Raw genomic sequence first — 26,813 nt, forward strand, 5'->3', positions numbered from 1 at the left:
ATATTTGCATTGGCAGTATCTTGAATTTAAATAACACGTTTGTCTCCAAATGCTGAGAACCTGACCTGAAGATATATTATGCCCATACAGTGAAGACTAAACAGGATGCATTAGAAAGTGAAAACATTATGAGCGTATCAGGTTTCTAACCCAGTGATTATCCTTCAGGACCCTACATGTGGGTTAATATTTATAAGAATCACCACGAGTTTTGGAGAAAAGAGTTGTACAGAAGCTAGGGAATAAGGAATAGTCCCAAACTCCATCTTACCAAGATTGTACAGTATCGAGGCGGAAATGAGCACGTAGCACTACTTGAATCAGTAAGGGCATAACGAACCAGGGGCCTTCTGAACTTATGGAAACATCTGCTCATTTTTCACTGCGGCCTGACCCGTGAACAACAGCTTATACACACCCCATGGATGGTTTAAGTCAAACGCAGAACAAGGGTTTCGATTCACTCATATGCAACTCAAAGTTTAGGGCTGTTCGATGTCCAAGAACCCATGCAAGACGTTTTCATGTGACTTTTCACACCATCCCTTTAAGTCGTTTGAAACCAAATGGCTCGTATCAACCATGTTACATAGAATCTAAGCCTGAAGTGATGTGTGTTCTGGGAAAAGTCAGGCCATGGCCTTACTGACCTGAGATGTTTCTCCCCTCACCGTTCTCAAACTACAGAAGAAAAGGGGAGCATCGGGAAAGGAAGGGTTAGGTGATGAAAGACAAAGCCAAGCGCTAGAAACGCCAGGTGCATTATTCCAGTCTCGCACAGTCTCGCACAACCATCAGACTGGCCAAACCCCAGCAGGTTAGCATGATAATTAGCTGTGTGTGGTGAGTGCTGTCCCAAGGAAGAGCAGCCTGAAAGAAACACCAAGAATGAATAACATGCCTTACAGACAAAAGCTGCTTTTTGGTCCACAAAGATCTTCCATGAACACTATTTCACAATATCACCCGGGAAACTTCTGAGGCTCCTGGGAAGACATTACAGGATACCCATTTTACAGATGAGGAAACAGAGCTCCAAGGGAGCAAGAGACTGGCGTGAAATCACACAGTGAGCCTTTTTTTTTTTTAATGTTTATGTTTATTTTTGAGAGAGAGACAGAATGGAGCAGGGGAGGGGCAGAGAGAGAGGGAGACACAGCATCCGAAGCAGGCTCCAGGCTCTGAGCTGTCAGCACAGAGCCCGACGCGGGGCTCGAACTCGGGGACCGTGAGATCGTGACCTGAGCCGAAGTCGGACGCTTAACCCACTGAGCCACCCAGGTGCCCCACAGAGCCAGTCTTTGAACTCTTCAATCCAAGCTCTTTCTACTCTACTCCACTGCTGCAGCAAACAGGAACAGATCAGAGATCCAAGAAAACTAAAAGTCTGACAGCTCAGAGAGAGAAAACGGGACTTGCATTTCTTTCTTTTTTCTTTCTTTCTTTCTTTCTTTCTTTCTTTCTTTTTTTGGACTTTTATTAGTTTAAAAATTAGACACATTTGAGGAAATAATTATAAACTTAAAGTTTATTTCTTAGTTTGACAATTAGATACATTCGAGGAAATAATTACAGACCTATGAACTAGCCCCATAAAGACATAATTAAAAGCCATTTACAGAATCAACTGTAGTCTTGTCCTTGTTCGAGGGAATACGGGTAGGGACGCTTCCTTCCTTCCATACAAAGTGCCCACGTTAAATGACAACCTGGCTTCCTTCCCTGTCTGTGTTCACCCCTGAGTCACCCTGATGTGTGATCATGCACATCATATAAGGTGCATTAGTTACATAAGGTCTTACTGAAATACATTTCTTAAAGTGAAGGAAATCAAGAAGAAATCTTCCGGTTCATAGGGGGAGGAAATAAGAACGACAGTCCCAAATGGAAAGAGAACCCCAAAGACAAGGGGGAAAGATGGCGTGGGGGGTGTGCAGGGGGCTTGACCCAGCCTGTTGCTCAAAATCCCTGGGTTCTTATCCCAGTCTTGCCACTAACATAATCACCCTGGATAAGTCACTTAATCGGGGCATTGCTACAAAGAGGTCTGTTGATAGGTCTAACATCCCTCATAGCATTTTGAATTTTCCTTATGGAAACATAAGGAAACATACACCAAAGCAGAGAGACTAGTACAATGAAATCCCATTCAAAAGCTATCAAAACACTACCCATTCTATTTCGCCTCCTTCCTCACACACTGAAGACACGTAAAGCTCATCCCAGGCCACACGTCCTCTCACCCACAGATATTTTATTGTCACGAAGACATTCTCTAGGTAAAGGAGGACCATAACGTGAAAGCTTACGTGAGACAGATAAACTCCTGGAAAAATACGATAAAGATTACTTTCCACGGTGCTTACATGTTATTTACTGGCCCATCTGAACCACAGAACTTGTTTTCAAGCAGCACTACCATGATCTGGAACGTGAGGAAGTTGGATCAGAGAGAGGAACTCCAATCGGGATGGTAAGCCAGTGCCTTTGACTCCCGTGTCCTACCAGAAGAGACTGCAGGGATCATTGTTCCTGATGGTTAATGTCCGCATGAACTTCTAACTGTGACTTTGGAGTGTGCAAGAAAAGGCTGGAGCTCCTGGGAAGCATCCAAAAGGGAGTGCCAAGCCGCCTAGAAAGTCCCAGTGTGGGACGGAAGGCATCTTTACTCTTTTAGATCAATAGAAATAGAAAAAACTGGCTGTGGCCAGCAACTGATAACTGACTCCAGAGCGGCTTGTTCCTGGAAAGTTGTCACTGGTCTCTCAGAGGACTTCCCCCAGTGAAGATACTGGGATCTCTGAAAAATGTGAAAGGGAATCTCAAAACCCATTCCACGGCCCTCTCTCTCATTTGCGGAAGGGTGGATTGGAACTGGGCATGAAGAGACCTGGAAGGATCCTCTTTCTCCCACACTCCTGAGTCTAAAGCCTGTAGCAGGCCCTAGATCGTATAATCCACAAAGCTTCCGGCTGTGGTTAGTGCAATGAAGGGAAATCAATGTCCCTCCTCAGCCCCTCGGCTCTGTTGTCATAAACCTAATGATGTGACGGCAGTGAGGGGCAAGCAGGACTCTGCTCCAGCAAGCACGTATGGCGTGGTGCCCTTGTGGAGCCATCCATCCCTATCAAACGGTCCATCACTGTCCCCAAGTAATGGGACATCATGAGCTCTGAAACAGACTTCTCACAGCTTCCGCCCTTCTCTTTACACATCCAATCTCCTAAGAGTCACCGGCCAATAAAAAACCATTCCAAAGGCGGGGGGGAGGGGGGGTTGGGAGAAGTTGTACAGAAAATCCCCAATCCACCCTCCAATGACGTGAGTGACCAAAATTGCAAGCCAGTCTCCAGTGACAGCATCTCGGCTCCACTGCCAAGGTGCACCGCCACTGGGGAGTGCACACCTCTCGGGTACGACATGCCAGCGCAGAGGTAGGCGCCCCTTCTCAGGGGGAAGCCGCCTCGGGACAAAAGAGATGGTCCTCGGCGAGGCACAGCACGCTCCCAAGTGCACTGGGACAGCGGCCTCGGGTCCTGCAGCCGGGCCTGGGAAAAGAAGCCTGCAGAGAGGACTCCCGAACATCGAACATCTGTAGGAAGTGACTTCAGTCCGCTCCCTTCTTCCCTTCATCCACCCTTGCCCCATCCCCCAAAAGGAGTTTTAACACATTATTACCGCCGAAGTCCTGAGGATTTGGTGACTCACCAGGCTCACACATGGTTCCAATGAGCCCTTGACCATTACATGGTAGGGGAGCAGGAAAAACAAATGAAAGCAGTTGTAATTCGGCAGCGCCGGAGTTCAGACCTGCCAGACAAAAGGGATTGCAGGCATGTTCCCAAATCCGTTCAGGCACCTGACATGCGAAGCTATTTTTAATCACTGGATTTATTTCTTTCCTACCCCCTCCACCATCCTCCACCTCAGCAAATGTTTCGAAGTCAGAGCAAAACCCAAATTAATTCCAGGTGTTCAGGGAAACCCAGAGAGGCTCTTCCGTTCCAGAATCTGAGCCAGAAAACAGAACTGCCCCCTGGGCCCTACAGCTAAATTTTCTTGCTCTTTCCTTAGAATAGTTCAACTCTCCTACCCTAAACGTTGGGCAAATGGCCTGAAAGAGGAAATATCGGAACAAGTGGAAGGACTCCTAAATCACATGTTGTTTGTTTGTTTGTTTCTAGCAGCCCTGGCCAAGTGAAGGTGCCAGAGACAGGGTCTCCAAGACCACTGAGACAGAGCATTCTTTCGTTACCCAGGATTCTCTCCCCTCCTTGCAGTGAGGATGAGATTAAATTAAATTAAACGTGGGTGAAAATGCCAGAGCCTACTACATAGTAGGTGCTCAGTAAATTCTTGGTGACCTGAACTAAAAAGTGTCTTGTAAAATACCAAGACTAAAAACAAAAACAAACAAACAAAAAATGTACACAATTTTATTTCCTGATGTTCAAGAGACAGCAAGGAGAAGGCCTCTGGCCATTTCACCAGGTACAAGGAAGCAACTGAGAAAACGAAAAACTTATTGCAAAAAAATCAGATTCTGAGAGGTCACTGGAAATTGACATCTCCTGAATCTGGCTCTTTGTTTTACCAGACTAAGCGGGAAATCTGCAAACGAGAGAATCTTTCTTGCAGCAACAGCCTCTCAAATGTGTCCTGCCAGGAGAAGACCTCACAGCTACAGGATCCAATGCACCGAAGATGCCTTTTGGTGTTCAGCACTTCCCAAGAGTGCCACTTTAGAGCCAATGTGCCACAACACAAAATGGTAATTCTGTGCTCAAAACTCTCTTCTGTAGGTTTGCAGCTTGCCCAAACCCAAGCTGCACTTGACCCCAATCACGTGCCCTGAAATGGACTGACTCTCCCGCGATTTAACTACTGAGATGAGGATGCCTGCGTAAAAGGCCCGGCTCCGTAGAGTATTTTCAAGAAAAACTAAAAGTTCTTAAATGATCATGTAAAGCCATTTACAGAGTGCGTCACGTGTTTCATATCATTTCCTGTGGGCAGGATCACACTTGATTCCCACCATATCACACATTTTACAAGTCCTGAACATCCCCAAACTGTGCGGCTTCTTTGTCATGAACACCACGGAGAAAAACACACAGCCGTGTTTCCACATTATTCAGGACGAAAGCATGAACCGGCCCCTTTCTACCCCAAGGCTTTGCAGACAGTTACAAGAGATCCTACTGGCTCTTCTCCCGTCTCATACTTCTGTGAGGGCAAACTCCTGTCCTGCCTTCAACTGAAATCCCCATGACAGGACCACTGGCTCTTGGTCCCCATGTGGCAGAAGATAACCCCACCCAAGATGACCCAGGGAAATATGTGACATCCTACACCTTGCTTCCACCACTCCTAGTTTACGTATCAGTCTTCGATGCCTCACAGCCTGAGATCCCGGAGATGCTGGTTAACTGGGCTGACCAATTTATTTCACTTCAATTGCCCCCCCTCCCCCCCCGCCAGTGCACCACCTCTTAATTTCCAGCACGGTTATCGGAACAGAATTTCCCCTGTTGCAGAACGTTTGCTCCCATACTCCAGTATGACCCTGCAAACAACAAAGTGTGCACTCTCATCTCCACCACCCCGAGTGACTTAGCTGAGACAGTCAAGCCGGTCTCGTGGTCTAACCAGCACTCGCACCCAGATCCTCGGACACTAAAGCCAGGTGTTTTTTCTACCCAGACCTATTAGCAGAGGTTAAAGCGGGGCAGGGAGAAATGCTGAGCACAAGGACATGTCTTTCTATTTCCCCCATCGTTTTTATTAGAGAGAAAATCCTTCCTGGAAAAGGAAAGCACCTCAATCCCTGAGACCCTCTGCAGAGAGCAGTCACGTCACCAGAGCTGTTAGGGGCTCTACCGCACGACCTACCCAGAATCCCCTGGCTCGGGGCCCACTTGATGCCTGGGTATGGGGGCAAGACAGGCATGGAGGGGACTCATGAGGATCACCAGGCAGGCCAGGCTGATCAAGGTGGAGGATGAGGAGTTTTCTCCACGGGCAAAGGAAAAATCTGGGCAAACAAATGGAGTAGAGCCCGTTTATTTAGGCTGGAAGAGGTAAAGTTTTTCTGCACTTTTGAACTGTTTTCTCAAGGCCTGCCTCTCCCTCCCACGCAGGAAACAAACACAGAGACAGGCCTCTTGCAGCGAGGGCTCCAGTGGCTGAAGGCTGGCCCGGCAAAGGCTAGAAAGAAGAGGGGCAAGGGGTGGGGGGCAGGGTGCACAGGGGGAGCAGACAGAGAGGAGCTGGGAGAGGAGGAGGAGGAGGAGGGGGAGAGCTGGCAGAGAAGACAGAAGGCAGGAGGGCAGAGACGGAAAAGAGAGGCAACGAGAGGAGAACGCAGAGGAAGCAAATACTGGGAAATCTTAAACCCGCATAAAGGCCAGAGAGCAGAGGAGAAGTGGGCTGGGAAGATCCAGCAACTTCCAATTAATGATGTTCAGAAAGCAGCATTTTTCCATCAATTTTGAAAGGAAATTCTCCCTCGACTTTCTTATTTATTTATACATTATATAAATACATTTTTTAAACCAAAAAAGGACCGTTTTTTTCCAATGGGAAAAAGCCCTGTCTGAGATGAAAGCCGGTCTTCAAAAACCCCTCAGAGGAAGCTGAAACCCCACATGTCTTGGTGCTACAGAAAGAAAAACAAAGTGGACATTCTTCCTGTGTTCTAAGGCTTTTTTATGCAGATGTGTTTTTCTTTTAATAAATAAATCTGGACACAGAAGGAAAACGCGTACGCACACACATTCACACAGTGCAACTGTCTGCCTTCAACCCAGGGAAACCGCAGTGAAAAAGAAGAATACGTAAGCCCGTTTGCCGAGTGCAGGGACAAAGCTTCTCAACATGCCAACCACAGCCAGTAAAGCTATATGCTCTACCTACGTAGCCCGCCCAGGCTCCCCAGGTGGACAAGGGACTGGGTGGTAGGGAGCAATGGCAATCAGAGGTAGGGCTGGACCGGAGACCCAATCACCAGGCTTCCCAGAAGGGCCCACGGCGGTCTTTTAGGACAACACCTGACTTCCTAAGACATGCAGTCGCTTGGTCCTTTGTGAGGACCACTCAGGTTCCCTCCCGGACCACAAGAACGATTTCTTAGTGATCACACACACTGAGCTCACATCTGCCTTCTAATGAGTTCTAGCCTTTGCCCCTCGTGCTGGAGGCTGAAGCCACGCATACAGGTTTAACCTTTCTTCATCTATCGGCTTGCCAACGGCTTTAACATCCCGCCGTCACCGCCTCTATCCAGGCTTTCAAATTCCTTGGTGGTTCCTTCAACCATTCAGGACGGTATGGTTCGTGCCCATCTGCCCCCTGCTACCCAGAAGCATTCCTGTGGGCCCGTGTTCCTACAGAGCATCCTGAGCCAGGCCAACATCATACTTCTCAAGAGAAAAGGACACAATCACCCTACACGGTCCACCTCTGTGGGCCCAGCCGGCCACAGGGTTTTCCAACAGCCACACGACAGAAGCCACTCAGAGTGCACTCCCAGGCCTACTCTTCCACAGGGACTGAAGTTCAGCCAGTTCTGCACCCGTTGACTGAATCTTATTAACCTCAGTGTCAGGCTTCACATTTATCCTTATGGAACTTGACCTCGTTTGTTTGGATCCATGTTTCCACGTGTGGAGATCATTTTTATATCACGAATCTGTCCTCATTCTATGAGCTCTGTGCCATGTGCAATTCAGTAAGTATGCTTTCTGTGTCCTTCTCCAATCTGACCCCCCGATAAAAATGTTGAAAAGGCAATGACCAAGTCCTGAGCCCCATAACACCGGAGACCATGCATCATTCTGACACGGGCGCATTCAACAAGACCCTTTGGGTACAGCTGCTCAACCAGTTACAAATCCTCCTGATTTTACCACCGCTGGATCCCCATATCCTCACTGTCAGCACAGATATATCATGGAAACACTTGGACAAAACCTTCACTGGAGTCAGAACCTGAGGCTACAATTTTCAGATGCTCTGCCCAGGAAGCCAGTTCTCCCAGTTTGTCACTAAGGCCCAGGCAAGTGCAAAGGCAGCTGAGGGAATGAGAGCGGGGATTCAGATCTCTACACAAGGAGAGAAAGAGAGAGAGACCCAGAGAGGGAGGGGGGTGGGAGGGAGGCAGGGAGAGAGGAGAGGAGGGAGGGAGGGAACAAGAGAGAAAGAGAAAGAGGGACAGAGAGAGATGGAGAGAGGGAGGGAGGGAGCTGCAGCCACTTTGCATCCAGAAACAATGGGCATTTAGGGAACAATGGCTACAGACAAAGTCTTGGTCTATTTATATCTGCCACTGTGAGTCCCAGACAGGAGGAACTGGAAGTCTGCCCTGTATGCACAGCTCCAACTGGACCCGAGCTGGGAGGAAGATGAGGTCACCAAGAATGCTGCCTGCTTATAACGGGCTCCTTTTTGCTTGCATAGTTTCTTCTTAGCCTAAAGGATCTCTTTTGCCAAGTGAAGTCTGCTTGCCTACTTGCTAAAATACAGCCATCACTGAGAAGGGGTAGGTCATATGTGTAACTGCTGCTCAGCCAGGCCAAAGCAATGAAGGCCTTTCTCTATAGAGGTCAAAGGAAGGTGGGGATGTCAAGGGAAGCCTAGCCAGTAGATGGAGGTCAACTCTATGGTTCCTGAAACAGAGGAGTCCTATCAGATCTGTTCAGTACACATGTCTCGAGGCACTATGAGTTTTCCTGCAGCAAAGTTCCCTCCTCACTCCTTTGGAGCTAGCAGAAAGAGGCTAGGAGCTGAAGCTCACAAATACGTCTGTCTCACGTCTCATGACGATCTCTGCCTCCCCTTTAATTTCAGCCCCTTCGAACAGTCTCTCTCTTTTCTGGAAAGGTCATCTTCTGCTCTAACATTACTTTGGAGTGATCATCAATCTTTTTTTTTAATTTTTTAATGTTTGTTTATTATTTCTGAGGAGAGAGAGAGCATGAGCAGGGGAGGGCAGAGCAAGAGGGAGACATGGAATCTGAAGCAGACTCCAGGCTCTGAGCTGTCAGCACAGAGCCCACCGAGGGGCTTGAATTCACGAACCGCGAGATCATGACCTGAGCCGAAGTCGGACACCTAACCGGCTGAGCCACCCCGGCGCCCCTGGAGTGATCATCAATCTTAATCCTTCCCATGTTACTTATATCCGTTTCTTATATGGTTCTGCTTCTCTTTGAATTTTTTTCTTTTCTTTTAATTCCAGTATAGTTAACAGACTGTGTTGTATTAGTTTCAGGTATACAATAGTTACTGTGTTACTTACATTCTGAATCCTCCAATCCTTCCTGAAAAGAACCGGCAGTAGCCACATTCAGCCTGTCACTGACACCAAAATGAACACGGACACAGCCGAGCCAGGGAAGGAGGGGTAGGGATGCGGCAGTGAGCCCTGCGGGCAGTCACCCTGCTGCACCCCTCCACAGACAGCCCTCAGCATCCAAGAGCCACAGGTGGCCAGCGACTGCACCTTCCCGATCCGGTCCAACCTTACAGCCTCAAGAATCCTAAGTGCAAAGCTGGTATCTCCCAAAGGCAAGAAACTCATGGCTGATACAGAGATTAAGCAGCAATTAATCCGAGGAGTAATTTCCGCTTCCCATTCATGCCTACAAGCTCCTGTCACCAACTCCCCTCCTTGCTCCTAGAAAACCAACTCGAAATAGGCAGAAAGGAGCCTAAACATTAAGATCCTTTTCCTCCTTTATATTGAAATAGCTTAGGACGTGTCATTGAAACTATCCCAGGTAATGTCACCACAATTCACAGGGAACTAGAAACAATGTTTTGGAATTTAAAAGCTTAAGCACAGGGCAGACAGGTGCCGGACATGGCTGCAGTCGGTGCAAACAACAAATGGTTAAGAGTGACGCGTTGTATTCCTTCACCACCCCACACCCTCTTCGGTGACTTCAGAAGTCCCTGAGTCAAGATGCCCAGGGTTTAGGCCACTTGAGGGTGGTCTAAGAAACCTGAATTACAGACTAAGATGATATGTACCACAACATGCAAACACTCCTGCACATCTTTCTTTCTAGGCAGGTGGCGGAGACAGAAATGCAGAAGAAACATCGGACCACCTGAAATACGCCAATCTCTGAGGATGGAAGTAGGTGCGTGAGCCACCTGAGCGGACCCACTGCTTCGTTCAAACCCTGCTTCCTGGACTCCACCACCCGTGCTCCCAACAGGCTAAACCTTACCTTCTACTCCAAGGGCTCTACTGAACCATCCCAGGGAAATTCAAGAGAGCCACATGGGTGGGGCACCTGGGTGGCTCAGTGGGTTGGGCGTCCGACTTCGGCTCAGGTCATGATCTCGCAGCTTGTGAGTTCGAGCCCCATATCGGGCTCTGGGCTGACGGCTCGGAGCCTGGAGCCCACTTCGGATTCTGTGTCTCCCTCTCTCTCTGCCCCTAAGCCACTCGCATTCTGTCTCTGTCTCTCTCAAAAACAAACATTAAAAAAAAAAAAAATTTAGAGAGCCACATGGGAGCCACATGGCAGCAGCAGGGAGAAGTCAGAGACACAAATTCTCATCCTGAAGCGGGGCTGACATCAGAGAAGATGCAAAAGTTGCCACCCAAGGTATGTTTGGCAAGTGGCTGGGACAGCCCTGCCCAAGACCTATCGGTCTTCAAAAATGCCTGCACACCCGATAAAATGTACCAAAACCCGACGGCGTTGCCCTAACACAGCACATCTGGAGCTTATATCATCAGGCTTTATGTATTCAACAACTCATGAAATAAAAGGCCGCGCTCAGTTTAGTAAACGTGATTGTACGTCCCTAATGAGGAATCAGAAATCCTATTGCTTTGAGGGATTTAGGTAGTAATTTCAGAGTACCAGCTCAGGTTCCCTGAGCTGCTAAAGGAGTACTTAGGACGCAGAAAGATTGCTTCAAAAGGATTATGGGTATTCTCCCTAAATCATTAGGTTCACTGCTTAAACCTATCATCTGAGGCCACTCCAAGGTTTGTTTAGATCCACCTAATCTATAATTTTGGCCCCTGTATCTTCAACTTTGGCCTTTTTTATGGCCTTGAGCAGTAACTATCATCCCATCCACCCCACTTGTATGTTCACACTTTTCCTTGTCTCTCCTCCTCTATACCGACCTCACTATAGCGATATGACACATAAAGCCTTATCTGGGGCCAAAAAGCAGGAAAGAGGAATTTATAGAATTTGCTATAAAACTTTAACAACTCCTTAGAGGGATGTTCTCCTTCCTGGCAACTCGACGTAATTACAAGATGAATGAAAAGCAGGCTGTTCATAGAGGGGAGGAGGGGCCGAGCTCTGTCACTGGTCTGGGGTCCTACGTGATTCTCAGTACCCAGAATCAGAAGGGCCTGTAGATGTCAGCTAGTTCAAACCCTTTCTTTTACAGACAGGGAAGGTGAAACTCAGGGAGGTGACATCAATGTGCCCTTGGTCACAGGGTTACTAATTCTAGACCTCTTGATTCCTGTTCAGTATTTTTTTTTCTCTCTCTACACCATTGCTGTTTAACTAAGGCAGTGGACCTGGGAGGAGTCGGTCTCCCTCACAACTTTGCTACTATCAAGATCAGGTTCATCATTCTGGACAACCACAGCTCCCCCTCCCCCAAGTTCCTAAAAATCACAGAGGATCAATCTAAACGAAGATCCAATACACGTGACGGGATGGTACAGACCCATGATGCTCCCTGTTCCCAGTGCAGACTGTAAGTTTTCAATATCGATGGTCAGGCTCTAATACAGAAGCGTTTCCTTTGACGAGAGAGTCCGGCTGAATACCAGGAACTCGAAAGCAAGCAACCTTCAATGCCTAACTTCAATTGCGTGATACCACTGTGTGTAACAGCTTTAAAATTTAAGGGTGCTATTCCTATGAATCCAGAGTGAAGGCAGCAGTTAACTTTAGTGACCTGTTAACCTCGACCTAAAAAGCACTGAAAGGAGCATGGATCACCATCATGCTATTCAAAGATTCTATAACATTCCAGTCCTGCTGGTCCTCCGATCAGGTTGAGGGGATACAACAAACGCCACTGAAAAAGCCAGAACATAAAATCAAGGCCATTGGCCTGTACATTGAACCTGATGCTTCTAATTAATGAATCAGTCAGATCACATGTCTGACTCCAAAGGCCATCTCCCAAAGTAACACAAGCAGCTCCAGTTCTAAAGGAAATCCATTTAAATTTAGGGAGCTAAGGACTTAGGGAAAGACACACCCAGCTGTGATCTCTCAGGCTCCACGCGCTGGTTGGTTTGTGTGTTTCTCTCCTATCGGAACAGGCCTCTCTCTCCTAATGGCCCCAAACCTTCCGACAAGCCCACTGCTGCCCCAGAGTCCCGCCCACACCGGCCCAGAGCAGAAGGCACCGGATGTCTCTCCAGGTGGCAAACTCCAGAGGCTGAGGTCTCCAGGCAGACCTGCTCTCCAGATCAATGGGTATGATAGGCCAATAGGTGGAGAGCAGTGACCAAGTGATCGATGCAGAAGGGAGAGGGAGCAGAAGCCACTCTCCATCTGCCCGCGTCAGGTGGGAAAGAGAGACAAAGATGCACAGCGCTCAGCCCTCATCCGCTGCTAATAAATGGCTCTGCCTCATCAGGAAGCCATTAGGAAATTGCAGCCACCACAGCCCCCCGCTCTCGGACTGAATGGTCGGCATGCAGCTGGCGAAAGCACTCATTACTCTGCCCAGACATCCACTGGCTTTCTGCATGGTGGAACCTAACCAAGGGAGCCACCAGAATAAGGCTGGGGCTTGCCTGGTGAGGCGGCAGGGGATGGGAGGGTCTTTAGCGACTGTGGACATGCAGAGAGCACCCCCCCCTCCAGGAAAGTGCTTGGATCACCAGGGAGAGTAGCGGGGGCTCTTCTCAGGACACACGGATCCACTTCTTCATTCCTCTGTGGGGCAGCCTCGCTGGCATTCCTTTATGCAAAAAGAGCCACTGACTGCTCATGGGTATGGGGTTTCCGTTCAGGGCTGATGAAAATGTACTAGAATTACACATCAGTGATGGCTGTACAATTCTGTGAATGTACTAAAAACCACCGAACGGCACACTTTAAAATGGTGAGTTTTATATTATAGAAATTAAATCTCTGTCTTAATACATCACCATTTTTTTAAGAGCTAGGGAGCCACCTGCTATGAGCCGTGCAATGCCTTGGTGATGGGAAGACACAGAGCCTTCACTCGGAGTTTCCCTTCTAGCGGGGGAAACAAACCTCACATAGGCACCCAAGCAATAGCTACAGAGTCACATCTCATGATGGGCGATACAACAATGACTAAGACAAAAGGTTTTGCAATGGAGACGAAGTGATGTGGCTGGGCTCCAGAAGCCTTGGGGAAGAGGGCAGGAAACAGCTTGCTGATGTCCTGTGTGTAGGGGGTGAGAGACAGCAACAGGGGGTGGTCAAGGTATGAAGGCCAACTCCAATGGCAGATGGATGGCATTATAGAGAAAAGGGAAGATGGAGAGGCTGGGACTCTGCCATAGGAAAGCCTTCTGAGATGACAGAAAGGCTCTGCTCACTGGAGACCACAGGAGAGGCCGGGCAAGGTCCATTTCCAGAGGCAGACATATGATGTCTACAACTACGGAGCCACTAATACATAAACACTGAGGGGAGGGCCACAGACTCCAGAACACCTCACATTCCCCAAACCCCAAGATGTCCCCAGGAGATGCTGCCCAAACACTCAGATTCCTATCCTACAAGGCTTTCAAGAGAAAGAAATTTCCATCAGAACCTGGTGCTTTCTGGAGGTTTCTCTCCCAACCCCTGGAGGGAGACAAAGGAAGGGCAGACAGAACAGGGCTTCAGGCAAACAAACACCCGGCCAGGGCTCACTGGACATGAACCAAAGAAGGTGCAGTCACAGCACTGTGACCAAAAGAGATCTTTTGGAAAATTCTTTTCCAAGAGGGATCATGAGTTCTGTCCCCTGGAATGCCCCAGAGCAGTTCTGATTGGTTCCGTGGCCCTGACTCAGAATGAGCGCGGGCTCCACCCTCAGATGAGTAAATAAACTGACCCAAGAAATGGAGGGAGGGGGAGGAGGAAAGAGAAGAGCCGGGGCTGAGAGCAGGACAGGAACCAGGAGAAGGCAAGTGCCGAGTCTGGTGCAGGGGACAGACGGATGAAATTCTGACTCCATTCCAGAGACGGGCGGTGTGGCAGAATTCAAGGAAGAATATTCTCTGAGCCTTACACCCCACTCCAGTTGGGATACAGCCCTGCCTTGGCAGCCTGCTCACGGCTGCTTTATAATATACTGAATTAGTCACTGGATTAGCAAGCACATTTACACACACTGGCACACAGCTGTTTAAAGACACAGGATCCCCTTCTCTAGGTGCCAGATTCTGGCTGTAAATCAACCACTGCAATGGGCAAGTGGCACATCCCAGAGCTTCACGGTTCCCACAGACGTCTTTAGCTGCGAAGCACTTTAGGGAAAGTGGGCTAGAAGCTGGGAAGGTCTCACAGGCTTTTGCTGGGGGACAGAAGGGACGGGGTGCAGAGAGGAAAGAAAGATCAGTGGGCTTTTTCAAGTCCTGAGGCTTATGGTCTTCAGCAGGTTTGCCAAATGCATCTGCGGGCCTGGACCCTCACAGGCAAGAGTGACGTTTCCCCCTGGTTTGCCGTATACACAGCTAGAAGTGTTTCTGTCCCAGACCTCGGATGCCTGAGGTCGCTCCCAAGGAAAGAAAGGGTCCCAGGGCAAAGAAGAGAGTGCTTCGGCAGTCAAAATAATTTTATGCCCTGATTATGACAATTCCAAGAAACGTCCCTATTGGCGAGGCGAGGGCAATGCCTGAAAATAAAGCTTCTGAGTTGGAAACGTGACTGAAGTCCTACCTCCAGTTTGGTTAAGTATGCGTGAGTGCAGGGAAATACTGTGACTGGAGGCAGGGACTGCTCTGGCCCAATGGTTATGGGGGTGTCAAGTGGAAAATTTTCTGTAACCAGGTTAACAGAAACCACAGTTTTAACAACCGCTGAAATAATAAGAGCGCTGTCAGCAGGGAAGATGTGTGCAGAGCACGGTGGCCTAGGAGATAATGGTAAAATACCACTTACTGAGACCCTGTGGCAGTGGAAAAGTATTTACAGGAATCACCTCAAATCCTTACAACAGTTCTGAAAGCTCTTTATTAGGATCTCCACCGTAAGGATCATTTTTGAAAAGCAAGGCTTTTCGACACTTTGCCTAAGGACAAATAAGTCGGCAGAAAGCCTGAATTCAAACCCAGGGCCGGCTCACCTCAACCCTGTCCTTCCAGGACCCCATGATGCCTGCAGTGAGGGACATCATTAAAACCCACATCATGAATGACAGACTGTGATTTGGGGACAAAGATTCCTCTCTATGGAGCAACCTAAATGTAAACCCCTTCCCTTTGACTCAGATGGGATGTGGGAAAAAGGGAATGTGTCAATGTGTGTGTGTGTGTGTGTGTGTGTGTGTGCGTGCGTGTGTGTGTATAAAATATATATAGGTATATAGGTATATAGATATGAAGATCAGGGGAAGAAACTCATGGCATAAACAAATCCACCTGACAAACAGAAGAACCAAATACAATTACTAAAAAAGGGTGCAGTGCATTGAGGGTCCAGAAGTACACGCAGGAATTTCGAAAAGATTTGCAAATAGATTAATGACTGGTTTGTGTAGGAGGAGCTTATCTCGCACCAGCTTTTACTGTATTACTTTTTTAACGTTTCATTTATTTTTAAGAGAGAGAGAGAGAGAGAGAGAGAGAGAGAGAGACAGAGTATGAGCAGGGGAGGGGCAGAGAGAGAGGGAGACCCAGAATCCGAAGCAGGCTCCAGGCTCTGAGCTGTCAGCACAGAGCCTGACACGGGGCTTGAACTCACGAACAGTGAGATCATGATCTGAACCGAAGTCAGACACTTTACTGACTGAGCGACCCAGGCACCCCCAGCTTTCAGAATTCAAATATTAAGTCCTTAGAATTAGTTTGCCCATAAAAACACTGAAAATATTCTCTTCTTAGAAAGCAAGGCAGCCAAGGGCGACCGGAGACTGGACTCATCTTTGCTCCTCGCTCACTGTCTGCAGCACGTCTGTGAGCATCACAACGTGACCAAACCCTATGAACACAGAGGCAAGTTGCCAGGGCCCAATCTCATTGAAAAAAACCAACATCGCTGTTTTGTTCATCCAGCACCCCAACTCTCTGGAGACACTGAAGCCAGCCTGGAATTCCATATCCCCCCCATTAGCCCATCCATCACAGAAGAGTATAGGTGAGGGCATAGAAAAGCCACAAAGCTCCCCAAAAGAAGCCTTCAGAAATCCAGAAATAAAGAAACAGATACTTGATTTTTCAAAAAACAAAAAAAAAAATCTCCAACTGAATCAGAGGTTAACGCCAGGTCTTCCATGTAGACATTGATTCATTCCATGTGTGTTTATTTATCTACAAACATTCCTGTTGCATCAAGTGGCCTCAAGGCTGAGACTTGTACCTCTGAACATCCCCTCCCTGGAGAATTCTAAAGGAAGGGTGGGGCTCCTCCTTCATTCCTCGATTTCCCAATCTGAAAAATGGGGGCCAAGGCTCCAATTCTGTATGGGAGTTTGGTCAGTTCAGTTAGCTACTTTTCATTTGTGTATTTTGAATTTGAAAATGCACAATGAAAACTCTGGGAACTATTTTTTTTTCTCTCTCCCTGTATTACACATACCAGCGGTAGATATTTACAGATCTACTGAATGTTTTCTTCCTTACCCTGGTAATAATGAGGAGCCTAAAGAGCATAAAGCACAAAACGATGTGCCAAGAATCACAGCTTTCAAAAAGAATGTTAGCAAATTTGCTCTCCCAACAGATTCTAAGTTGGTAGGACTTTGTAATCAGAGAGATCTAAGCTCAAATTTGTGACTCGAAAGCTCTAAGGCCTCCAGAAAACGGACTGAACCTTTCCGAGAGTCAGTTTCTTATCTTCAAAATGGGGATTAAAACACTAACCTCACCAAGTTGTTTAAGGAAGGGGATTATTTGTGCAAAGCACCCCGCCGTGTGCCTGGCACACAGTGGGTGCCCTATAAATATTAGTTTTAGTTTTCTCTCATTTCTCCAAACTGAAGCCCAGATACACACAAAGGCCAAAAACGAGCACCCGGCAGTTCTGAAGAACGTTCGGTTGCCATTCGGAGGCAAGGAAGGTGTGACACTGAACTCTTGTTCTTATGCAAAATCAAGGAGCATTTCCTGTACTCACACACATGACTCATCCCAGTTCCTATGTATTCAGTACTGCAACTCTGTCTGTATCATCTCTCCCACTAATTTAATAACATTCCCTGCATCACCAATGACTCCAGAAGACTTTCCAAACCTGAGCTCATTAACTCTCCTACTCTCTCCCAATGAGAGGCAGCTCACTAGGAGTGAGCACCCTTCTTCCAGAAGAATCCAGAGATGATGCTGAGATGTGGCGACAATCTGGCAGCCCAGAGCAAAAACAGACACAGGTATCCTCATTCTGATACCCCAGGCAATACAATGTAAAGGATGACCACCTATAAGCGGACCCGTCCAGTTTTCAGCCCAGAAAATGTGCACACCAGGAAAAGGTTAAGACCAAGGGCTCCTTAGGATTGACCCAAACTACCCACCGGTGGAGAGCAGGGAGCCAAAGGCCCAATCCCATTTGAGAAGGAGACACGCTGCAGCCACAGGAAGATATGCCTTAGAGACTACATTTTCCTGACAAGCATTAAGTTCAAGTGCCGAGGTTCAAAAGGACCAAACATAATGTGATTATCTCCATTTTTGGTGCAATAAGGGTACCACCCTCTCCTCCCCATTAGTAACTCCTCTTGCCCTATGATCCAGAGCCCCCCAAGGGCCCTGCTGGCTACTCAGGATTACATTCCCCCCCAAGAAAACAACAACATGCCAAGGGGGACACTTCTCAGTGTAATCACCTGTCACTCCACGTTGGAATGCTCTAGCTTCCTGAACAACCAACACAAGGAGGGAGGGGCCTTCTTTTTACTGCTAAGGAACAACACATTGTATTAGAGGGGTAATCAAATATAATTTTGCTAAACTCCAAGTGTTTATACCTGGAGTTTATACCATAGCAAATGCCCCTGCCCCAAATGGAAACTAGCAGAGAGGTGGCGGGGGGTGGCGGGGGGGGGGGTTAAAATCCACTCATCTAAGACGTCATCACTTCTCACGTGGCTCTTTGGCACAATTCTTTCCCATAAAATGCAGGAGGAGATTCAAAGGTTTTTGTTTTTTGGCTTTAGGGGTTTTTTTCCCCCCTCCGGCTACCTGAGGTTTCTGCCAGTCATTAAGATGGACCTCATTTGCTAAAACGGGTAAACAGAGGCACAGAAGATTATATATTTCAACACAGGGAAATAGGCGGGACAGGAATTCTTTTCAAAATTCTTTATATTGAACAAAATAATATATTTCCCGAAGTCTAAGATCAAGCCACCCCAGAGGGAAACTGCCGATTTGTCTAGAAGCCTGTGGAGTAATAACTCACATTTTTTTTTTTACTTGAGAAGAAACTAACTTGCCATCCTACTGAAAAGTTGGCCAGTGGGTTGGCATCTTGGAAAGCTATGCAGATTTTTCAGATCCTATGTCAGAGTCGTCGGTGAAACCCACTCAGAGCTCAATAATGAGCCAACTGTGTGGGACCCACTAACTACATATAAAATATGTGGAGGAAATCTATATCTAGCAATAGAGAAGAGGGTGTCCTGATGGCATTTCTGATCTCGAGCTAGTGTTCATTACCATTACTGTCATTAGCCATGTATTTACCAAGACATAGAAATAGTGAAAATATATGTGGCTGAATGGAAAAGTCAGGAGCTTTGGAGGAAGACAGCTTCATGTCCTAACTCTGCCACTTACCTACCATGTAACCTGGCGAAAGAAAACTTAGGATCCGCCCTGCAGGTTCCCCATTTGTAAAATGTTCCTAACCCAAAGAATTACCTCGAGTGGGCGTCAAATGTGGTGAAGTCACGTGTCTCCCTGTAAAATCTCTGCCAAATGATAAGCAAGGATCAAGTGAACCGGTCAATCCTAAGCCCAGACAGACTGTAGTGTTTCCCCCCAATTCAACAAACATCCAAAGATCTGTGCAAATTCTGGAGGCAGCACACACAGAACTTCAGAGTTCATGGGTCTGAATCCGAACCCCTACACTCACCGGCCGTGTGAGCTCAGACAAGTTGTGTGACCTCTCAGTTTCTTCATCTGTGAAATGGAAAGAATACTCGGCTAGTAGAGATTAGGGTAAAATAGTGAGGTCCCTGGCACATCAGTATCTTGACACATTCATAAGTTAGCACCTAGTAACTAATAGAAGAAAAAGGAAAAGGATCAAGAGGAATGGAGAGACTCTGTCCCTATGCACGTAGCAGTAGATAAAGTCTACCTTATATTACCAGTGGCAGTTTTTCTTGTTTTTCCCCAAACTGGCATGCCACTGTTGGTCTGCCTGCTGCTGACAGAAAAGACGAACTGTGACAGGCTTTTCTCAAAATGTAGAAATAACATGGGGCACCTGGGTGGCTCAGTCGGTTAAGCGTCCGACTTCAGCTCAAGTCTGTGAGTTCGAGCCCCGCGCTGGGCTCTGGGCTGACAGCTCACAGCCTGGAGCCTGCTTCAGATTCTGTGTCTCCCTCTCTCTCCCTGCCCCTCCCCTGCTCATGCTCTCTCCCTCTCTCTCTCAGAAATAAACACTAAAAAAATATATAAGACAAAAAAAGGAAAGCAGGGAGGTGTTGACTTTAAAAAAAAAAAAAGAAAGAAAAAGAAAAACGATTTTCAGATAACAGCTGTGTGCAGGTGACACTCTTCCACGGTGGCAGAGAGCGGCCTTTGCAAAGCCAGGCGGCCTGTGCTCGCCACACCCCGACACACACTTGCAGCTTCCTGGACGGCTGTGGAGACTGAAGCAGGTGGTGTCCTGTCTGGCTCAGACTCCACCGGACGGCCTGCGCCCCGCGGAAGGGTCAGCCGGTTGCTGCGCAGACACCATTCCCCGCAAGGCCAGAAGCAAGCGGGCCCGGGGCCTTTCCCTCTGTACAAACAGGAGGCAGGGGCCTTGACTCACTGACTATGTCAGGAAGAGGCACTGAGGTGGCTTTCAGCAGAATGCATTCCTGCTGCAGGAGGGGACTGTTTACCTACCGAGCGAGCAGCGCACGGAGAAGTGGCAGCTTAGACGAAATAAGCTCAGGGCTCAGACCACATGCTCAGCCCTGGGGAGGCAGCTGGGGCCGGCTGCTTCACCTACTGGACACCTAACCTCCATCTCCTCCCTCCCGATGAGACCCCACCCTGGAACTGCCTTCTGCTGCAAACGTAGCGAAGGCTCCTGGAACGAGGAAGCCGTCTCAGGGAGGGGGACCAAGAGGAAGGTATGACTCCTGGCCCAGTGTCACCCCTGAGGCAACATGCCCGGATTCTCCAACTGCAAACGAGGCCAGGAATGGTCCCGGACACCTCTCTGCAGGCAAGTTATTCACCTTCGCAGATGTATCCCAAATTCTCCCACTGATGGAACTGTGAGGAACAGAATTTGAGGATTAGGAGGAAAGCATCCTCGTTTGGCCTACCCCTTGAATGACATTCTACGCTCCTTCCGCACCTGAATTATCTTACATGTTATCTAGAGTCATAAAATGTCAGTGTTAATGGGGCGCCTGGGTGGCTCAGTCGGTTGAGCGTCCGACTTCAGCTCAGGTCACGATCTCGCGGTTCGTGGGTTCGAACCCAGCGTCGGGCTCTGTGCTGATGGCTCGGAGCCTGGAGCCTGCTTCGGATTCTGTGTCTCCCTCTCTCTCTGCTCCTGCCCTGCTCATACTCTGGGTGTGTGTCTCTCTCTCAAAAGTAAATAAACACTAAAAGAAAAGGGGGCGGGGGCGCCTGGGTGGCTCAGTCAGTAGAGCGTCCAACTTCGGCTCAGGTCATGATCTCGCGGTTCATGAGTTCAAGCCCCCGTCGGCTCTGTGCTGACAGTTCGGAGCCTGGAACATGCTTTGGATTCTGTGTCTCCCTCTCTCTATGCTCCTCCCCTGCTCACACCCTGTCTCGCTCCCAAGAACAAATAAAGAAAAAAAATTTTTAATAAAATAAAATAAAATAAAATATAAATAAAATGTCAGTGTTAAGAGAAACCTCATAGGTCATCTTCTCCAGCTGATGTATTTGACCGGGGAAGAATTTGAGGTCCAGAAAAACGAAATGCTCGCCCAAGATCACACAAACAGGTGCAAAGCCATGGCGAGCACCCAGGGCTGTGGACTCTCCAACCAATGATGGGCCCCCCAGAGGATACCCTATTCACTCGACACACAATATGTATTCCTACTGTGCTGATGAGTCTCCTGTTCCATCCATGGAACCAGTATTTCAAGGATATAAGACAACCTGTGCCTCATGTACAGAATTCACTTCAATTTTAGGCAAGGAATAGCCAATAGACAGGAAAAACATATAAATACTGAAAGTATAAAGGTCATCGCATGGAAACTCTTCCACCAAAAATTTCCTGTGATGGAGTTTCTGAAGGCTATTTTAAAATCCGACTCCAAAACACTCTTACTTTAAACCTGAACGCTGAAGTAATGAATTTCCCCAGCACTAAACTGTCATCACACAAAAAAGTCATTAGAGAGGAGCCGTTACAGTACCTGGCACCCAGTTTAGAGTTCCTAAATGCTTCAAAAACCATGATCTGCAAACACTCCCTGGGTTTAGGAATGCCCTTGCCTGACCTAGATTCTTTATTTTTCATTCGTACCTTGAAAATACGTACCTGATTGATTCTGTCATCTTCTCTGAGGTTTAACGCCTATTCTGATAAACTGATACAGAGGTTTTAACAACTAACAGTATGAGTAGGAGGTAAAGTAATGCTACCAAAAAAAAAAAAAAAATTCACCCCTCTCAGAAGCCTATTCAATGTAACACTTCTCTGTCCTTAAAATCTCCCTACCTTCAAAGGCAAAATTCATCCTGAGATTCAAAATGTTCTTACATGGGTCCTGGCCTCACACTTCCTTCTCTCTTCCCTTTCTACAATCAAGGTATTTTTCTTCATATTTATGTAAGCCTTTCTTTTAACTCTAAACTTTTGGCATTCATCCCACACTGTTCTATCTAAAATAATCCTTTCCCTGTTCTTACGCCCCCTTCCAATGCTTCTGAAATAGCCACGTTCTCTCTAAAGCTGACCCGTGAAATTATTCTAGCTGAGAAGTGTTGGAAGAAAGAACCCAACGGGCCCAGGAAACAGAAATAATCATTGATCCACACAGAGTTCCATAAATTCACACAATGGTTCTCCTGCGTGTTTAGCCATGGAAGCATCTGGAACACAGGGAAGATTCCATCTGATTATCCCTGACCAGCCGTGCATCTATGAGGGATTTAGGGGGTTCTGAAAAGATTCCACGGCCTAAGAGTGGGAACAACAGAGCTGAGGTCACCCACTTGACCACCTGAGATGGGTCCCTATGAGGAGTTTTCCAAAAGTCTATGAAATAATCACGTGAATTCTTGCATTCCTTTCTTTAAGTATTTCTTCTTGTTCCTTTATGAGTTCTTTCTTACTTTCTTACTCTCTTCCTGCCCTCATTCGTTTTTCTGTCTCTTCCTTTTTAGCCAAAAGGGATGTTGCAACTGAATCCACCACTCCCTTCCTCCTCTCCTAAAGCACCGAGGGCTTGCTTTTTGCTTTTGTTTTTACCCACTTTAATGGTACCAAAAAAACTCTTTTTCTTTTCCTTGCCCTTTTTGATCCCACCAGTAAAACTTCTCATCGTGGACGCGCATTAAGACAAAGCAAAGCAAAAATGTTAATTGTCTTTGCTTCTGTAATGATGACATTTCCCCCCTACTCGAAAGTTCATTTTCTCTCTCTCTCACACACACACACACACACACACCACACATGCACAGATACACCACACACATACACACACAACCACACACACACTACATGCAGAAAGTTTACAGTTCCTCTGCAGAACCTTGCAAAGCAAAAATCAACAGCTTAGCATAGCTACCCAAAGCTACCAAGAGGTTTCAAATGCCTGAGGTGGACTTGTTTGAGGTTGATTTGTAGTTGTTTCTCAGGCTCTGAGAAATATTATATTATGCGTCAAAAACACATTTAAAAATATAACTCATGGTTGGGGGAAACCACACTGAACTTGAATTGCTTCAAACTCTTAATCTGGTCCTCGTAGCTTAGTTTGGAAGGTCTAGCCCCCAAGATTAGCGACTGAGAGTAGGTATCATAAAGAATATTATCATCTCAATTCAGTGTCTAAGTAGTGTGACCCTCGTTTGCTGGGAGAGTCCCAGTTTATGTCCATCATTCTAGTATCATTATTCACAGTGCCCATCACACTCTCAAAAGCGTCCCAGTTTAGATGGTAAATTAAATGAACTCACTACCTGTACAACATCAAGATATGAAACCCATTACAAAACTGGCCAATACTACTCTGGGCCTTCAAGCACCACCTGCATCAATATTTTACAAATCTCAGGGACAAAACTAAATGCTACAGAAAAGGACAATTGAAAAGAGGTGATAGGACCGTAAGAAGTGCCCAGTGACAGGCTTGGACACAAGCGGCAGAAACTGGAAAGCACCTGGGAAATATGACGAAATTGGCCAAAGAATCAATAAATATTTATGGCTTGACCAGCAGTATTTTGAGTGTGTCTGTAAGCATGGCTCCCTGCCAATGAAATTGGATATACTGCAACCTCCAACACAGACCAATTTCTTCTCATATCTGCACAGAGACTCCAAACTACACAATGAAAAAAGTAACGCAGATAGGCATAGGGCTTCGAAAAGTAGCCAAGTAGAAATAGCCTGTTAATGCAATTTGAAAAACATCTACCGACCTTTTGAAAAAAGATGTCTTTAACCCAACTGAAAAAAAGCAAAGCCATAGGCACATGACCAACAGAAATGATACATTTGGGAATTGTCTTGATGTTCCCAGTGCTGGGTTAAGAGCTTAGCAGCTGTAAGCAAAGAGTGGGCCTAAAAGGCTGTGAACGTGAGAGCAAATCTTATAAGAGATTCTGTCTGAGCAGAGAAGTGGGACCAACATTTCATTCTGGAGTAGCCAGATAAAAAGATGGAGACTGTGTTGTCAATATACAAATCCATCTCTACGATGACTGTGTGGGCCCGAGGATGTTACTTACTTGGGAGAAAATGCTCCCCATAAGGCAGTGATAGAGGGAACAATACCTACCCCATGGACAAGTGGTCAGGACATCTGTTTGTTCCCTATTAACCCTGGGTCGTAGAGGGTTGGTGAATCTTCAGGTAGAATCCCAAAGCTTGCCTTTCCTCCCTGTGCCAAAATACCCACAAACAGTGCCCTGACCCATGGAACGGACTTGAAAATGCTACATTTTAGTTGGAAAAAATAAAACATCTGGTGCATAGACAGAAAATGTAGGCGCCTATGGCTTCTTCCGGAAGCAGGAAAATTAAACTACAACCAAACTAAGAAAACACACTAGTTGCTGATCTATGTCTCTCATCAACCAGATTGTGAGTGAGATTCTCCGCAGAGCTGTGTGTGTGATACAAGAGGCTAAACAGGCAGCATCAGGAGGCTCCAGGAAGGATGTGAACTTGGAAGTGACCATCATCACCTGGCCACCTGTGACAGAGCAGAATACATCTGGGAAGACATCAGACAAACAAGAACCCGGGTTCTCCGCGTGGTGGTCCAAGGCAAGCATTGCTCGAACCTTCAAGCATCTTTCTATGGCAACACATCCGGACTGGCAGGCCTGGAGACTGTCTGCAAAATAGGCCCTTTCCCTAAGGTCAGAGGAGTCATGCAAGGAGGGAGCCCTGTATCTCCTCAGCCCCCAGAGCACCCACTATCACTGCTTTCTCGCGCCCCCTTTTAATTTCCGGAGTGTCTGTGAATAACACGGGGCTTCTATTTTAGGTATAACATGCCTGCAAACAGCTCATCAGTTTGTAAGTTTCTAACAAGTGTGGCCTTGGGCAAAATTATGTATCTCTTTGAGTTTCCCATTCCTCATCCGAAAAATAGATAAAAAAATAGCTCTCCCCACCTGAGTCCGGGTGAAGGGTCACAGTGTTATTTTATGGGAAAGTCCAGGCTCCATGCATGTTTCAGAGAAATCCCTGTAACTTGGGACGGCAAGAAACTACCTCCAATGCAAGCTCATGGAATGCCATGATAGCCACCGGTTATTCATTCCGCAAACCAGAGAGACGTCTGTAATTATGCTGTTGCTATAGCCATTGTAGAGTTATCTGTGCTCTTTGAAATAGAGAGCCCTGCTTTCCTGAAAAATCCTGACCTATGCTAACCAGCTCTCTCTGCCTTGTAGAGATTTTGCTGGAGCCCAGAGTAAGCCGGGCTCTGGGAGGCTGCCCATGGGCTGGTTTGTCTCCTGGGGGCGGGAACCCTACTACAGGGTGGTCTGGTCTCTTTAAGAAAGAAAAAAAGTTACATAGACAAAAAAAAAAAAAAAAAAAAAAAAACACAGCAATACAAACCAACCAAAAATGCCAGGAATGCAAGCTTTGCCAACCAAATAAATAAATAAAATGTGAGATACTTTATAATAACTAGACATGATGCATTTCTCAACTCTGCATAATTGAAACACTACTTTTCCGTCAGCCCTTCAAGTGTCCCCCTGACTCCTAGTCTTGGTGGCTCTCTTGCTTGCTTAGAGATAGCACTGATAACCCCCATCACCCAAAGTAACTGACCAAGCCCCATGCCTTAGCAGAGAGTTGGGACCTCGAGGTACTTGGACACTCTGAAAGTTACCTGGTTCACTGTGTTTGCTCCGTGGGCCACAGAATGGAACCTCACTGGTGTGAGATCTCAACTAAGGAGATGAAAAAGTTCTCTTCAACTTTACATTCTCTCCCAAAAAAGGAGATGAGGGGAAGTACATTATACAGCAACAGCCCCTATTAAACATTTCAAGGGGCCCCTGAAAATTCTACACTGGTTTTCTGTTGACTTGTTTTCTAGTTAACTGTTTAGAATCTACTTGGGGTCAGTACTGCTTTAAGATTTTGTACACCTCAATAGACACAATTCTCCTGGCAGCCCTGTGAGACAGAACAGCTATCACACTCATTTTGCGGATGCAGGAGCGAGAGCACAGAGACATGAAGTAATCTGTCCAAAGTCACACAGCTAGTAAGTGGCAGAGCTGGGATTCAATCCCAGACAGGCTGGCTCCAGACTCCGGGCTCTGAACCACTGGGCTTGTTAGTCACTAATGGAGTGTGGTCCTCGGGGGTCTGGGAGCACAGTGAGCTTAATAGCCTGGGCAACGCTGCCCGTTTTTCTTGTCTACGCGGATGACGGCATAAAGACTGACCAAAGGGACGACCGAAGGAACACATCTTCTTCCTGTCTCTGAGGACTCTGTGAGTGTCTGATGGAGGACAGGGGTGATCCTTTCATTCTTATAAAATAGCAAACATGGAGAATCAGCACTCCTGCTCCTCCCTGAGCATTTCGCTCACCTCACCAGCAAGGTGGAGTGGAGAAGGAGGGGAAAATTAAGCGGCTTGGGAATGTATTTGCTTTGGCACCCAGCCTCCACCCTTCTCAGTGAGCTCCACACCAAGAGGGAACTCATGGACTCTCCATGGCTTTGTTTCTTTTAGCCCATGTAAGACCCGAGAGCCTTGCCATCATAT

The 26,813-nt window shown here is 47.1% G+C and overlaps 1 protein-coding gene across 1 annotated transcript in view; it reads right to left on the bottom strand.

The window, feature by feature from the left end:
* Positions 1-26,813, bottom strand: part of ETS1 (ETS proto-oncogene 1, transcription factor) — a 129,703-nt gene that overhangs the window by 35,205 nt on the left and 67,685 nt on the right.

Source organism: Felis catus, chromosome D1 (genome assembly GCF_018350175.1).
Source record: "Felis catus isolate Fca126 chromosome D1, F.catus_Fca126_mat1.0, whole genome shotgun sequence".
In the NCBI taxonomy this organism is placed as follows: Eukaryota; Metazoa; Chordata; class Mammalia; order Carnivora; family Felidae; genus Felis; species Felis catus.